Genomic DNA, 17515 nt, shown 5'->3' with positions numbered 1-17515 from the left:
GCGACTGTACTACTTTTAATACTGTATAACTGCTTTGAGAGGAAACTGCAAGACCATTCCTTTTCTTATATTCCTGCCCAGTTGTTGATCTGTATTGGGGCAGTTTGGACTCCTAATTTCTCTGATTGCCTTGCCCTTAAGGAAGCCTTGCATTTCAAAACAACGAGGTATAGCAACCCGTATCTGCCCCTTTCCCCTTACCCCTTGTAAAAGCAGCTTGTTCATTTGCATTTGGACGCATCTTGTCTCTTTGCTTCGGCTCGTGCTGATTTTCTGGGTCACACCGCCTGTTTGGAGGAGATTGGCACAGGGCTCCGAGTTCAGAACATTCCACTCAAGTATGTCTCACAGATTGATAGCTGCTGCCTCGGCATCCTTGCCCCCTCTGTACTGCAAACAAGAGCTGGCTTCAGGTCAACCGGAGAGGCTGCGTTGGCTGCGCCTGTGGGTTTGTGGTAATCGAAATTCCGCCTTGCTGCGTTTGAAACTAACGGATATTGGGAAGATAATTAGCACTTCATACCTGTGTTTAAGGGATGTTTGTCTGAAGGAAAAAATAGCCTTCAGCACTTCTGTAAGGTAGGAAGCTTCCCTGTGATCTCTTTTGGCACCAGCAGGAGAGCAAATGCAACAGCCAAATTCAGGTGTAGGGTTTTCCCCCTTCTTTTTTTAGATCTCTGCTGTGCATAGGTGTCAACGATGGCTTTTATTTGGAAAAACGTTACTACATTGCAACCACCAGAATTCTCCAGCCTTGTTGACTGGGGGATTCTGGAAGCTGTAATCCCCCAAATGCAACATTTCCAAGCTCTGCTTATACAGTACTTTTTCTATTGGGTCCATTTGGGGAATGGTCTGTGGGACAGATGCCAGGCTGCAATCTGTTGGTTGCTGGTCCTTGGCAAAGTGTCCAGGAAGGAAAGAAAACATTGCAGTTACTGGGCACAAATACAGGCAAGTGTTCATTTACATTAAGGTTGCATTCCTGGACTCGCAGTGTACATTGAGATTGATATAAATGATCGGGACTGGTTCCTTAGGAAATCACTGGAAATGGGAAAGATGCGTTCCAATGGACCTGTGAAGTAGCCACAAAGTTAGTGATTTTATTCAATCTGCAAACAATTTTAAAGAGGTCGAGAGCATAAAAAACAGATTTCCCCTTTTCTAGGCTAGAGAAACTGTGCCGTTCCAGACAATAAAACTCCACAGGTGCTCAGCCCTGACCCTAAGCTAGCAAAGTAAACTTTTTCAGGCTGAGGAGGGTTGGGCTTTTAACTTCTGTGTCATTCAGATTTTAAGGTTTATATATGGTTTTAAAAAAAGCATTTTACTATTTTAATGCTTAATGTTTTTAACTTAATTGTTTAATTGTTTTTTTAAATGTTATATTTATAATTTTAATTTTTTTATCGTTCTTAGTCTGTATTGTTTTAAATTTGCTGTTAGCTGACTTGAATATCAGGAGAAAGGTGGAATGTGAATAAATAAATAGGAAACTCCTTCCAGTCATCACAAAATTTCAAGGTTCCAGTTTCTTTCATCCCCCTGCCTCCTGTTTCTAAGCAGGCAAAAGAAACTCCTTCCTTCCAGCAGCATCAGGACTGCAGTTGCTTTCTCCCAGAATGCATCTCGCAAGTGGTGGGCACATGCATGCACCATTATCCAGCTGTGGGGATTTGCAGTGTTGGCTCTGAGGTGGACTGGGTAGACTTTGTTGTCCAGGAGCCCATTTGTACCACTTGCTGTGATGGGATGCTGGATCTGTTGTTTGTTGTTGCGTGCCTCCAAGTCATTTTTGACTTCCGGCAACCCTAAGGGTTTTCTTGGCAAGATTTATTCAGAGGAGGTTTGCCATTGTCATCCTCTGAGGCTGAGAGCATGTGACTTGCCTAAGGTCATCCAGTGGGTTTTTATGCTTGGGTGGTGAATCGAACCCAGATCTCCAGAGTCCCAGTCCACCTCTCAAACTGCTACTCCATGCTGGGATGCTGAAACCCATTTGCTCAAGGGCTGAGATGCTTCCTCTTCTGCAGGCCACCTGCAGCATCATTTACCACCAATCAATCTTATCTTTTAGCAGGGATGTGTCTCAGGCTTTGGTGTCAAAGGAAGTCATGGGAAGGCCTAAAATTGCATCCAGTTCCAGCTCTGAACTTGCTTTTGCTCAGCCAGACCATTTTTGCAAGCCAGTCCACATACCCTTATCGCGGGTGAGAATCTTGGCTGTGCCTGATTTCCTGGGAAGACACCTGTTTGCGATCCACAGCGTGCAGCTGCTTCCAAGCATGAGTAAAACCGGGGGCAGTCTTGACAGTTCAGCCCTTTTAAAAAAATCTATTTAAAATGCCGTTGGTTGCTGCCAGTTTGTTTCACTGCATTAAATTAACTGGGAAGAAGACTTGCTGCCTCGTCCAGAACTCGTCTGGCTAATTAATTTGGCAGCGAAGTTGATTTGAAGAGAGAAATGTGCTTGCAAAGACTGTTGCTCCCCCCTTTTATTGTGCAGAGAGTTGAAATGTTCTCTTTTAAAATAACAAACAAGATGGTCTGGGCAGCTTTGCAAGGATAAATGAAGCTACTTAAAATCTTTGGCAGTTGGAGGCTGATTAAGACGAAGCCGCTGGAAATGAGCTTCCCCCCAGCTTGGTTTCTTTTAGGGACAAACTGGCATCTGGAGAGAATTCCTGCTGTTACTACCCAGATTTGGCTGTGCGGACGGGTGTATCTTGCTCTGAAACCTTCTCAGCCACCCCAGCCCTGGCTGATCGGTCGTCCTTGGAAATGATAGCTGTGGGATTCTCCTTCGTGGTTTGTTTTGTATGAGATCAGCTTGCTGGTGCTCCTTTGAGCGTGAAGGAGATAAGGCTGAAGCAGAGAGGTGGCCTATGAAGATTTGGATTTGGCGTTGTGAGGCTTGGCCAGAAGGCAGATGAAATAAAGGACGCCTGATAAGAGGCAAGAAATCGGATCTGCTCCTTCCTCTTCTTGCGAAAGCTGGCCTTTTAAGTGTGCTGTTTTTTAAACCCTTGAACGAGCCACTCCTCAAGTTGAAGGTTAAAGGACGAGGTACACTGCTAGGGTGGCAAGAGAGACAGTCTATAAATTTTAGTCAAAAGACTGACCCTGAAAACGTGAATCAACTTATCCATGGGTTAATATAAGTACTGTAGCTTAGTTCTTATTTTTTAAAAAGAGGAACCATTCCGTGGTGAAAGACAAGAGTGCAATCTGTCCTGGAAGCATCAATCCCGTCTATTCTCTCATGCATCTATACTTGAGCATGAACACAAACAGTTATGCCTCCTGGAATTGTGTAAGTTCTTTGGCATTGTTTTCCTTTGCTTCATTCTTTGCTTCCTTGTTGCGTGCTCCTAGGTTTCACTCATGACTTGTTCACACATCATATCAAAATCCATAATTTTGGCTCTCAAATCTGCCCTTGACCTATAAATGAGGTCAACTTTTAGTCAAGTATGTATGGTAAAAGCCTGTCCTTGGCAAGTTGCTTCCTCATTGACTACTCTGCCATGTAATTTTTCTGCACTGTAGAGGAATCTGGCATATATATTCAAGTCAGTTGTCTCTGTAGAGTTGGAGAATATATTCTAAAAATTGGTGCTCTGCAGTGATTTCCCTACAGATTTATGAAGGAAGAGCTAGATAGCTATTGATTCTTTTTTACTTTTTTGATGGCTTGTCCAGATACAGAATACACTTGACAATTCCTGATGAGCGTCTACAAAACATGGGCTTCCAAAATCCATATGGAACATAATCTCTTGTGTTGAGTGCTGGTCTGATCAAGTCAGTGAATGGCTGAGTCTTGGTGACCTGGATTTTTCTCTTCGGCTTTGGTTCAGTTTCTAGCACTCTACCTTCTTGTTCCCATAAAATGGAAATGTTAGCCTTTTGGGTTTTTCATGAGGATACATGAGTTGAAATGATTCATTGAAAAATGAAATTACAGAATTGGAAGAGACCTCAAGGGCGATCTAATACAGTCCTCTTCCTGTATAGAAAATCCACATTCTTGAGCAGTGAGCAATTTCTGCTTAAAAACTTCCTATGAAAGAAATTATGCTACTGTCTAAGGTATCTGATTCTGGCCTTGCAATTTCTGACATACACATTGCTGTTTAGGAGCTAATAAATAAATAAATAAATAAATCAAAGGAAGAGTGGAAAGAGAAACAGCCACCTTGGTATGTAGTCACAAATCCTAATCCAGTGGTTCTCAAAGTTTTTATCCTTGTGACCCCCTTTACTTATGTGTGTGGACATCATACCCCCCCTCACTTGACAAAATATATGAATTTTGTTTGTTTAGTTTGCGTATTTGTGTTCATGCAGTTATGTACAGTTGATTCTCCACATCTGCAGCTTTGACTTTTGCTGATTTGATTATTTGCGTTTTTGATTAATATGTTCTCTCTAGGAATCTCTAGGTCCTCCGGCGCAACTCTGCCAGACGTTGACCATAAAGTTGTTCTGGAGAACCTAGAAGTTCCTAGAGAAAATACTCTCTAGGCATTGGTAGGTCCTGCAGCATGATTCTGTGATTAATGCCTTGCAGATGTTGATCAAAGTGTTGTTCTGGAGGACCAGGAGATTCCCAGAGAGGTGTTCTCTCAGGTAAAAAGAAGGGTTTTATATTTGCAGTTTTCCCACATTCATGGGAGTCCTTCACTCTTAACCCCACCAAATGGGGAGGGACTACTGTATATTCATATTTTAACATTTTATAAAGAAATAGCCCTCCTCCTCTTCCTGAGACAGAGGCTCCAAGTGCCTCCTTGCCTTCCCTTCCCCTCTAGGACAGAAAAAGTTTGGGAATGATGGCTTCCGAGGCTTGCACCCCCTTGAACCATTCTCCTGAGGATCTCGACACACCATTTGAGACCACCGTCCTAATTCATTAGCAGAGGTACAAATGGTGATGATGCTTTCCAGGCTTTTGTTTGTTGTTGTGTGCCTTCAAGTCTTTTCCAACTTATGGCGACCAAAAGGTGAACTTATCATGTAGGGTTTTTTTGGCAAGATTTGTTCAAAGGTTTGCCCTTGACTTTCCCGGAAGCTGAGAGTATATGACTTGCCCAAGATCACCCAATGGGTTTCATGGCTGAGCTGGGAATCGAACCCTAGTCTCCAGAGTCTTAGTCAGACACTCAAACCACTACACCATGCTGTTTCTAGGTACACTGCATATATTCCTAGATGGGTTTTCATCACAGTTTCACATGTGACACTACAGTTATTTCTGTCCAAACTGATTGTTAGGTAATGCATTGCTTTCACATCTCACGACTGGCAGACTCAAGAATTTCACACTATCTAGTTGCTTGACAGACATGTATATCATCTCGCTTACCTCTCTGAGAGCTTACTAGCAGGGTGACACTTTGCATCCCTCTGTATCCCATCCTACTTTGATCCTACCCCCTCAACTATGTAACTGTACTAAAATACAGCTGTGCTACTCTACTCCCATCAGTGCCCCTGAGGAAATAGATTAAAGTTCACAAAAAGTTTACCATGTATACTGGACTGTAAATCGGCCTCATGGATAAATCGAGGGCAGGTTTTGGGGCTAAAATTATGGATATGCCCCATGGATAAATTGAGGATGAAACTCAGGGACATGTAACAAATGGTCTAAAGGCTGAATAAAAGGAAAACAATTCTAAAGAACTTACAAAATTCCAGCAGACACAACTGTTTGTACTCACACTAAAGTCTGGATGGATGAGAGAATGAAGGGGGTCAGTCCTTCCAGGACTAGGGATGCCATAACCTGGTGGCCCCCGTGACAAACCCGCTTTTGGGGGGGCCATCACGGTCACGGTCCGGTTTGGCCCCCTGCCCCCAGCTTGGGGCCCACGCGGCGCCAACCCACCTTCCCCTGCCTCCCCGCGTGGCTGCGCCACCCACCTCCTCCTCCTCCGTTGGGAAGCAAAGGAGGATGCAGTGCGTGGGGGGGAGGGTGGCGGGGAGGTGGGGAGGGGGCGCGGGTGTGCGCAGGATGCGCACCTCCTTCTCCTCCTCCTCCGTTCCAAGCCTCCCTTTCTCCCTCCTTCCTTCCTCCTCCTCTTCTGCCTCCCAGCCCAGGCCCAAGCGGAGGAGGAGGCAGAGGTGCCTGCCTGGCTTGGTGCTCCCTGTGCGTGCGTGCGCGCCAAGACAGCAGCCACTGGCAGGCAGCCACCCACCGCCTCTTCCGCCTGGTGCGCCTCCGCGCTGGGCACTTCCTTGGGCCCGGGAGGCGGAGGCAGAGGAGGAGGCTGAGGCGGAGGTGGGTGGCTGCCTGCCTCCTGCCGTGGAATAAGCCTCTGAAATATGCAAGAGATTGCCATGTTAAGTAAAGCCATGTTCAATGGCCAAATGTGCTGTTTGGAATGGTGGGGGGGGGGGGTGGCCAGAAAGGGAAAGTCCATTTCTGTCATCTGTCTAGGAATCATGCCCAAATGTCCTCCATTTTGATCATGCCTAAGAAACATGTATTTATATTAACATTTTTAAAAAACCATCAAATTTTTCGTGTGTCCTCCATTTTTTTAAAAAAAGTGCCCTCCATTTGAAAATTTTGTCCTACAGTTGTCCTACATTTGTCCCAGTTTGGAGGTCCAGACTTATGGCAACCCTATCCAGGACAGATTATGCTCTTGCCTTTCACCAGGGGATGGCTCCCCTTTTATAAGGGTTAAAGTACAGGACTTGCATTGACCCATAGATAAGTCGACCAAGGGGTTTGGAGCCAAGTTTTTGACTAAAAATTTCTAGACTTATACATGAGTATATTCAGTATATAATATTCATTATGAATCAATAGATGTTTAAAAAAACCAATGTTATAGCTGTTTCAGATATGTTGTGGTTGTGTGCTTTCAAGTCGTTCTTGACTTATGGCAACCCTAAGGCAGATCCTATCGGGGGTTTTCCTGGCACGATCCTCTGAGGCTGAGAGAGTGTCACTTGCCGAAGGTCACCCAGTGGGTTTTTAAGGCCAAACCGGGATTTCAACCCTGTTCTCCAGAGTAGTAGTCCATCACTCAAACACTATGCCATGCTGGCTCTCTGTTTGGCATATCTTTGCAATCGAATATTACATGTTACTTACAAAGTTTAAGTCTCTGTTCGCTTAATCTTTTTTTTTAAAATTGTGCATGTCCTCTGTGCCGTACTTCACTCAGCTTTGCAGTATTTCTGCGTGTTTTTGTTGTGCTGGCTTGCAGTGATGTATACCTTCTGCTTCACAACTGTGAGGCTTTGAGGTGCAAATGAGGTTTTTGCATGACCCCATGTGGAAGTCTAAAAGGGGGCAAGTAGACAGGCGTGCTGTCGCTGTTGGAGCGTTTGACGATTCTGGTGATTTCATGTGGGGCCTGACACCAGAATGGGAGGGAGCCACTCTGCGTCTTGTGATCGTCTGCCAAAACCCGCCGGCCGGTTATGTTAGCCGATGAAGGGCCTGGAAGCAATTGACTGGGAGCTGTTTGGCTCACTTCCTCTGTCTCTCTGTAATGGTGTTGCTGGCTTTAAGCTTCTCTTTCTCTTGCTATGTGTCTGTTTCTGTGTGTGAGAGAGTGTGTGCTTTACCTGGCAGACTTTGGATTTACAGTCATCCCTCCACGTTTGTGGATTTGACTTTTGTGGCTTTGATTATTCATGGATTTAATTAATATAAATAAAGGATAATAATAATAATAATAATAATAATAATAATAATAATAAGTTCTCTCTAGGAATATCTAGGTCCTCCAGCATAACTCTATGGTCAACTATAAGCACTGAAGGACCTAGAGATTCCTAGAGTGAATGCACCACTAGGCATTTGTAGTGCCTCCAGCGCAGTTCTATGGTCAATGTCTGGCAGATGTTGACTACAGAGTTGTACCAGAGGACCTAGAGATTCCTAGAGAGGTGTTCTCTCAGGTAAAAAAAAAATTAGTGCTTTTTTAATATGCAATTTTTCCACTTTCATGGGGGTCCTGTGTCCCTAACCCCAGCGAATATGGAGGGACCACTGTATTTCCAGATTGGTTCCTGTGCAGCTAAACAAGAGGCTACTACTTTCAAGGAACCACTGGTATGTCACACTGCTGCAGTGTGTATTTGCATTCATCTGAATGGGCTTTTGTGGTTGAGGGGCACATTCTCCTTCCCATCCCTGGAACTGCCTCCCAGAATTACAGAATCAGTCTAACTTTCTCATTTGTGACAGATCCCTCCACTTTTTCTGTGAAATCTTTGCTGTTCTGGGGTTGGAAGGATAAACATTTACCATCTTCTGATTCAATGGTCAGAAGATCTTGCTGCGTTTGCAGTTTTATAGACTTCAGTTTCAAGAAACTGTGGCTGCCATCTTGCTGGAGACGTATGCAGGCTTATCTTGCCTAATGCCTACAGACTGAATTTATGCACTGTTGCACAACAGAAGTAGTCATGTTTAGATACATAAGAGGGGTTCTGCAAGGAGGGCTGTTGTGTGTTGGTGCATATTATTTGTTGGAGGGTATTGTGCGTGGATACAGATTGCCCATGTGCATTGATGCACAATGCACATTTAGTTGTGCAGCACTGCAATTCATGAATGAAGTGTAACTCTCTGAGCTTAAAGTTAGACTGCCATCTCTTCAATGTAGCATCTGAGGCTGTGTTTTTGGAAATAGCGTCATCTTAGCATGGCATAGTAATTTGAGCATTGGACTGCGACTTTGGAAACTGGGGTTCAAATCCTAGCTTGACCATGAAAACTCACCTGGTGGTCCTGGGCAATTCAGATTCAGCCTCTAAGGATAGCAATGATAACCCCTCTCTGAAGACACTTGATAAGAAAACCCTATGATAGTGTCACCCTAGGTCTCCATAGGTCGAAAATGAATTGAAGGCACGCAATATCAACAACAAACATAATAATGTATATGCTTAGACCATGTTTGTATTCAAAGTATCCCCCACTTTTTTCTGGTGTTCTTCCTCCCTCCCTTCCCCTCTTCCACTTTAAAAAAATCCAATTACATATTTAAAACAAATCTTTAAGACTAGATGATATATTATTATTATTATTATTATTATTATTATTATTATTAAGCAGTATAGTTTAGGAGCATCCCTTGGCCATAACTTTCAGTGCTGGTCTCAGAAGTACTTGGTGACCCAAGACGCTATTGATACTGCTTTCATTTGAGCCTAAGAGGATGCAGTTTTTCTTGCTCTCCTCTTTTTCATCCTTTCACCTTTTTTCTGGGGGAATGCTGCTGAGAAGGTCTTGCAAAGCAAACTGCCAGGGAAAACAGAGGGGCAGCAGATGTCATGGACACCTCTGCAAGCTGTTCTCTCATTTGCATGGACACACAAAGAGCAAACCTAGGGTCTAATTCCACATTTTTGAAAGAGATGGGCCTTCAGAGAAAACCTATGCAACCATAACGGAAGTGGGTAGAGTTTAATTTTTAGGTGAGCTCTGCTCTCCCACAGCTCTTCTCCTCTCCATTGGTGGTTGTGTCTTTTATTTACTCTTTCATGTTTCCTGCTTCTTCCAACATCTTGTAGCAATTTTTCTCATATGTCACTTAATCCTCCTGTTGCACCCAGACCTTGTCAACTAATTAGTAGTAATTCAAAGCAGCAAGACAGGTGCCCCCCTCTCACCCCACAGATGTCAGAATTAGTGAGAGGTTTCCTCATGGACTGACCCAAGGGAGAATGCGTGAGTGTTGGTGTTGACTGTTGGTGTGCACTTTCGACAGAACTGGCCTCTGAAAAGTTGTCTATCCATGTGCAAAGTTGTCTTGCCATAAAGTCATAGAATCAAGAAAGTAACCAAGAAAGTAGCATAAATGTTCCCAGTGCTAGGATAAAGGGGTTATTTTTTGATTTTCATAGAATCTTAGAGTTGGAAGGGGCTGCAATGGTCTTCTTGTCCGAATCCCCTGCTGTGCAGGAATACACAACTAAGAACATAATGTAACTTGGATCAATCAATAGAAGTATAGTGTCTAGATCGAGGGAAGTTATATTACCACTCTATTCTGCTTTGGTCATACCTCACCTGGAATACTGTGTCCAGTTCTGGGCACCACAATTCAAAAAGGATATTGAGAAGCTGGAGCATGTCCAGAGGAGAGCAACCAAAATGGTGAAGGATCTGGAAACCATCAAGCCCTATGAGGAGCAACTTAGGTAGCTGAGTATGTTCAGCCTGGAGAAGAGAAGGTTAAGAGGTGATTTGATAGCCCTATTTAAATATTTGGAGGGATGTCATATTGAGGAGGGAGCAAGGTTGTTCTCTGCTACTCCAGAGAATAGGACATATAGCAGTGGCTTCAAACTACACGAAAAGAGATGCCACCTCAACGTTAGGAAGAACTTCCTGACAGTACGGACTGTTTGACAGTGGAAGATGCTGCCTTAGAGTGTGATGGAGTCTCCTTATTCAAAGGTTTTTAAATACAGACTGGATAGCCATCTGTTGGGGATGCATTGATTCTGTGTTCCTGCATGGAAGGATGGTGTGAATGGTCCTTGGGCTCTCTTCTAATTCTATGATGCTATAATTTCCTAAGTCTTGGCTCTCCACCTAAGAATTCAGCAAAGGGCCTGTGCTCATTTCTCAGTGGGGATGGGTATGAGTAAGTCACTCTGTAACCCATGGAAAAAGAAGAGTGTGATATATGAAATGCAAAAACCAATAGAATCATAGAGTTAGAAGAGACCACAAGGGTCATTCAATCGAGTTCCCTCCCATGCAGCTATTCTGGACAGGTGTTTTTTTTCTCTGTGCTATACTGGCATCTGCTTTGTCTAGAACAATTTCAGGAAGACCAGACTTATTCAGAAACCTATCCCTCTAGGGCAAGTGCTGTTCAGGGACAGTTTACCTAAATCTGTACTTCCTCTACCACAAGAATGAACAAGGGACGGCTACTGTTTTGTATCCTGCTTGTAGATTTTTGCAGAATCATGGACAGACCAAGTGATTGGTTGATACCAAGTCAGGCATGCATCCTGGAGCCATGTGGTTTGTGAGCAGAGCTTGGAAAAAGTTAGTTGTTTAGACTACAGTTCACAGACACCCCCCTCCCCCGCCATTTCCAGTTGGCGTGTCCAGTTTTCCAAGTTCCGATTGTGACTTTGGGTTGTTTTGGACATCTGTTTCCTCTCTTCATCAAACCATCAAAGAGAAGTCGCCTCTCCTGATTGCAGCCAGCTGTTGTGTCCCAGATGTGTTAATTCCATGCACGCTTGTGTGCACATGCAGCATTGTTTGGATAGTGAGTGGATTTGATGGATTGTCTCACAATGTCATGAGAAGGTTGCCTGTCCTGGGCTGGTGGGTAGGGAAAGGGATTGTGGGTTACATAACACTCTCAAGAATTGGAGGATTGCACACTCTGGGTTTAAGGACTAGAATGGGTTGGGTAACTGCCATGGGTGCAGGGCCAATTTGCTGCCCTCTGGGTGGGCATGTGGACTATCAGAAATGCCCCCAACTGTAAATGCCTGGAAATACACATCTGGTTTTGAAAAATAGGTGCTTTAATAAGTTAAAGCAGTACAAGGAGTTGCAACCTGTTTACAAAGTGAATTGCCCAAGTTGAAAGAGGGTGGCCTGGGGAAATCCAAAGGGGCTGAGGACCACAAAAATAGCATAGAGGGCAAACAGTTACAAGACTTTATCCATCCCACACCTAGGAAAAACCTGTAATCTTAGATTTATAGAACTTTAGAGCTGGAAGGGACCACAAGTACCATATAGTTCACCCCTGACATATAGGAATGCACAACTAACACAAGTCTGAAAGATCCCCATCCAACTTCAGTTGAAAGACCTCCAAAGATGGAGAGTCCCACGCTCCTGAGGCAGTGCACTTTACTGCTGAAAAGCTCTTACAGTCAAGAATGTCTTCCTAACGTTGAGGTAGAATCTCTTTTCTTGTGGTTCAAATTTTGACAGAAAGTTATGTCACGGGGAATTGTATAAACCAGCCTTGTGAGTGAACTTACAAATGAAAGTAGCAGATAGGTTTTTTTGTTGTTTACCAGCCTGCTAGAGACTAGCAGAGAGCTTCAATCCTTTAATCTTATGTAGGTAAGCAGAGGGAGTCAACAAGACTCTGGAGACCTCAGTTCAATTCTCTACTTGGCCATGGAAACAACCTTAGGAGAGGTCCCATGTTCAGCTCCAGAAAACCCTGCGATAGGGTTGCCTTAGGGTTGTCATATATAGGAAACTTGAAGACACATAACAATAAAGGTATGGAGAACCTTAAGCTTTCCAGATATTTGGGGCTTCAGCTCCCAGAAGCCTTGGCAGCATGGCTGGCGGTAAAGAATTACTGAAGTTGCAGTCCAAAGCAAAGAACAAACGTTTCCCTACCTCCTCTCATAGGGAAATCATGTTCTTCTTTTGGCTTGTCCCAAGGCTGATCCCTTGGCATCGAAAACTGATTTGGAGGCTAATGCTTCTCATTATTAGGATGGAAGCGTTCAAGACAGGATCTGTGTTATTTTCTCTCTTACAGAGCATGTTGCTATGTTTTATAGTGTTGCTGTTATTACGCCTTGCTGGCAGTTTTCCTTGACTCCTTTCCTCCCTTTTAAGGAGACTGGACCAGATTCTCTCCTGACCGGACAAGAGAGTGCACCCAGCTCTGAGACAGCTTCCACCAAGCTCTCTCCTTGTGAGCTTTCTACATTTATTTATTTGATTGTGTCCTGACTTTCTCCCAGTACGCAATCCAAGGAGGTTAACAACACAGAGGGAATCTATTTAAAATAGTTTGAGACAATTTTTTTTTTAAAAAAAACTGCCAATAGAATTAACTGGAACAATCTAAATGCATATTTAAAAATAGCATAACAGATTAAAACAAATCAGAATACTTTGAAACCACGTGTACAGATATGGACAAATACATATTAACATGTACCAAGACATCGACACCTTAATAACCATAACTGTAGCTGGTAGCAGGTAATTACCTTTTAAAGAAAGTAGTGTGATGTTGCTTATTTGCTATCAATTCAGCTTCAACGTACGACGATGGTATGAATGAGAGATCTCCAGGAAACACCATCATGAACCAGGTTTTGCAAACTCAGGGCAGCTTGAATTGAATTATAGAATCATACTGTTGGAAGACTCTACAAGGGCCATCCAGTCTAAACCCATTCTGCCATGCAGGAACACACAATCCAACAGCCTCTGTTTAGAAACCTCCAAAGAAGAAGACTCCATCACCCTCCGAGGGAGCGTCTTTCACTGTTGAACAGCTCTTACCCTGAGGAAATTCTTCCTAATGTTGAGGTGGAACCTCTTTTCCTGTCGCTTGTACCCATTGCTCTGGTCCTAGTCTCTGGAGCAGCAGAAAACAAGTTTTCTCCATCCTCAATTTGGCATCCCTTCAAATATTTTAAGCATGGCTATCATGTCATCTCTTCTCCTCATCTGAACATACACAGCTCCTTAAGTCCCTCCTCATAGGATTTGGGTTTCTACACTTTTCACATTTTGGTTGCCTCCCACTGGATATGCTCCAGAGAATCAGACAGGTCCACCAGTCTTTGAAAGAAGTCCTTTCTTCTATACTTGCATATACTGTACCGCAGTCGTCTTTTCCTCCTAGTGCCTTCAGCTTTTCCCATCAATATTGTTTTCTTGAAGCAGTATGTACACACACATATTTTTGATCTATCACTATTTGTGTTGAGACAGGTTTTGTAGAGTTTTGTTAGTTGTTGTGTACCTTCAATTTGTTTCTTATGTATGGCAATCCTAAGGCTCCCTATCATGGAGCTTCGTTGTCAAGATTTGTTCAGAGAGGATTTGCCATTGTCTTCCTCTGAGGCTGAGTGTTTTTGCTATTTATATGACTCGGGACACCATGTTACTGTACCATTGTACAGTGGGCCCTTGGTATCCATTGGGGTTTGGCTCCAGGCCCCCCGTGGATATGAAAATCTGTGGATGCTGAAGTCCCATTATATAAAATGGCATAGTGAAATGGTGTCCCTTATATAAAATGGTAAAATCAAGGTTTGTTTATTGGAATTTATATTAGTTGGAATATTTTTAAGCCGTGAATGGTTGAATCCATTGTTAAAAAATCCATGGATAAGGAAGACCAACTGTATTCAGTGGGACTTGAGCATCCACGGCTTTTGCTATCTATGGGTGGTGGTGGTCCTAGAACCAAAACCCAGCAATACCAAGGGCTCACTGTATAAAACTTCCATAATTTGGGAACATTCCTCTCCAGCTGAAAGCTTCCGTCTTGCCTAGAAAAGTAGTTGAGTTTTCTCACCAGTGAAATGCCAGTCAGTAAATCTTGCAAAAGGTAGCCTGTGGAGGACTCTCTCTTGCTTGCTTTCTTGGCAGTGTGTTGTTTTGAAACATGAATAGAAGGTCTCCTAAGAATTGCTGAGCTGCAATAAAGCAGCTTTATGTTCTCAGAAAGGCTCCCACACCTCTGTTCGGCTGGCGGTGGCCTCGAGATTAAAGTATTTCTGCTGTGTGGCAGAGGTGGGAGGCTGTTTGGTAGCAAACCAACGCTGTCGGAGAGCCAGATATTGGGAAAGCAGCCCTTTAAGAAGGGATTTTGACCTCTTGAAAGCTTTTACTCTTTGTTTGCTGTCCATGTCTGCATGGGCTAGTGGTGCCCTTGAGTTTTATTCTAAGTAAAGCTGTATCAGCAGCATCTTCTTCCTACTGCCTTTGATACAGAGAAAATGTCCTCATTATCATTTGGTTTCTGCCTGGCATCTGGCGGTCCAAAACACACTGCAGAAATAATCCAGTTTGAGACTGCTTTAACTGCCCTGGCTTAGTGCTAGCAAATCCTGGGAATTGTGGCACCAGGGTTCTCTGACAGAGAAGGCTAAGTATCTCACAGAACTACAGTTCCCAGACTTCCTTAGCATTGAGCCAGGGCAATTAAAGCAGTTTCAAATTGGATCATTTCTGCAGCATGCTTTGGACCTGTCATCTTTGAGGACAGTTTCGTTCCAAACCAAACTAGAAACAGACCCCCAAAGCCGTTTTGTGTCCCTCAGTTCCTCCAGACTGTCTGAATATCCCAATTTATGACCAAAAGGGTGTGTGTGTGTGTGTGTGTGTGTGTGTGTGTTGAATTGTCGTATTTTTGGGAATCTTACAGGAACAGAAGCCTGCCTTTTAAATAGGCCACCCTCCACTGTTTAGCATTCAAATTGGGACCCTTGCGCATGCTCAGTGGAGCCCTGAAGGTATCCTGAACCTTTGTAATTCCAGGGTGAAAAAGGGAGCCTGGTTCCACTTTCATGTGAATGACTCCCTTCTATTTTCCTATCCCTGGCAGCCAAATTCAAAGGGGATCCTCCATGTCAGAGCCCCCATCCATTTCAGCCTCATCTTCATCTATTCTCCTGTCATTCTCCTCATCCATTTCACCACATCTGTATCTATCCTCTGTGTCAGAGCCCCCATCTATTATTATTATCAAGGAATTATTATTATTATTATTATTATTATTATTATTATTTTACACTGCAAAATAATCAGTGTAGAAGCTGCAGGTTTACTTGGAAGTAAATCCCTTGGATCTGGAGGAGACCCATTTTGGAGGATTGCAGATCCGGTTTCCCTTCTTCTCCATGCTCCCTAAAATACCAGCTCCCTGAATCCAATTCACTCTCCTTCCTTTTGTAACAGTTGCCTTCTCTTAGGTTGCATCTGCACTGGGGAGATAATCCAGTTTTACTCCACCTTAACAGTCCTGGCTCAGTGCTATGGAATTCTGGGAGTTCGAGTTTGTTGTGGGGTCCTTGGCTCGAGGCTGTGGAATTCTGGGAACTGGAGTTTGTTGCTCCCCCCAGCCTCTGATGGCCTTCTCCGTTGCTCCCATCTCTCCCCCCAGTCTCCTGTTTCATTCCCTCCATCCCTCTTCCGAGCAACGGAAGTAATTGGGGCAAAATTGCAGTGCAGCATCATGGGAAATTTGCCTCTTTGGAGGATTGGGAGGGGCGTACCAGGTCGGAAGCAAAGTTGCATTCCACACCAGACCAATTCGATGTAAAATTGAAGTGAGCGTGAAAGCGAATTCTGTGAACTCACTTTTTTTCCACTTTCACCAAAATGAGGGGTCACTTTGGAATCACTGCGCAAGCGCCACAGAAGGCGCACCCATAGAAATGAATCTCGTCTGATAACACATTCATGTTATGACGTGAATTCGCATTGTGAACCGCAGTCACCCTGGATCTGAGCTCCAAAAATCCCCAAACACCTCCGTGTGATAAACACCAGAGCCTACTAGTTTCACTTGAAATCTCCAATTGAGTCAACGGAATGATGTGACACTGAGAAAAGCCAATGCAGCTTTAGGCTGCATCTGCAGAAGTATAGAGTCAAGAGATCAAGGTAAATAATACTCCCATTGTGTTTTGCTTTGGTTGGAACTCATCTGGAATTCTGTGTCCGCTTCTGAGAAGCATAGTTCAAGAAGGATATTGATAAGCTGAAATGTGTCCAGAAGGGGGTGACCAAGATGTTTAAAGCCCCATGACCTAGGATACTGGGTATGTTTAGCCTGGAGAAGAATAGATTGAGAGGAGTTTGATAGAAATCTTTTAATATTTTATAGGCTGTCATGTAGAAGATGGGTTAAGTTGGTTTTCTGCTGCTGTAGAGATCAGGGCTGCATCTGTACTGCAGAGATAATGCCATTTGACACCACTTTAACTGCTGTTGCTCAATGTTATAGAATCCTTGGATTTGTAGTTGCTTGTGACACCAAGTACCTTCTGACAGAGGAGAATAAATACCCCACAAAACTACAGATCCTAGACTTCCATAGCATTGAGCCATGGCTGGTAAAGCTGTATTTTTTCTACAGCGCAGATGTAGCCCAGGACAGAAAGCAATGGATCCACATTCTAAGAAAAAAGGTTCTACTTAAGCATGAGGCAGAACTTCCCAATTGTAAGAGCTGTTTGACAGTAGAATGGACTGCCTCCAAAGGCAATGGACTCTTCTTCATTTGTGGTTTTTATGCAGAGGTTGTAGTACTTGAGTTACGTATTCCTGAATCACAGGAATTTGGACTGTCTGGCCCTTGCGATCCCATCCAACTCTCTGATTCTATGGTTCTACAATTGCTGTTGCATGGAGGTTCCAAGAATAAACTACCATCCCCAAATGACTGAAGCGTGACAGCTTCCTCCTACCTAGTCGATAAGATTTCAGGGTTGGTTTTGAGTTTGCAGTTGGAACCACTCCAGTCTCTATATTGTTTTCAGTGCTTTCACGTTGTTTTTGGCTTATGGTGATACTAAGGCAAACCTATCACAAAGTTTTCTTGGCAAGATTTGTTTGGTGGAAGTTTACCTTTGCCGTCCTCTGAGGCTGAGAGAGTGTGAGTTGTCCAAGGTCACCCAGTGGGTTTCCATGGCTGAGTAGGATTCTCCAGAGTCGTAGCCCAATGTTCAAACCACTACAATCCATTGGCTGTCTCTATACTTTGCTGTTACAGCTGTGAAC

The 17515-nt window shown here is 43.8% G+C and overlaps 1 protein-coding gene across 3 annotated transcripts in view; it reads left to right on the top strand.

The window, feature by feature from the left end:
• Nucleotides 1-17515, top strand: part of ARHGAP39 (Rho GTPase activating protein 39) — a 250817-nt gene that overhangs the window by 100312 nt on the left and 132990 nt on the right. The window lies entirely within an intron of this gene.

Source organism: Sceloporus undulatus, chromosome 4, assembly GCF_019175285.1.
Source record: "Sceloporus undulatus isolate JIND9_A2432 ecotype Alabama chromosome 4, SceUnd_v1.1, whole genome shotgun sequence".
In the NCBI taxonomy this organism is placed as follows: Eukaryota; Metazoa; Chordata; class Lepidosauria; order Squamata; family Phrynosomatidae; genus Sceloporus; species Sceloporus undulatus.
Note: the sequence above shows the minus strand (reverse complement) of the source record. Positions and strands in the feature narration are given on the sequence as shown.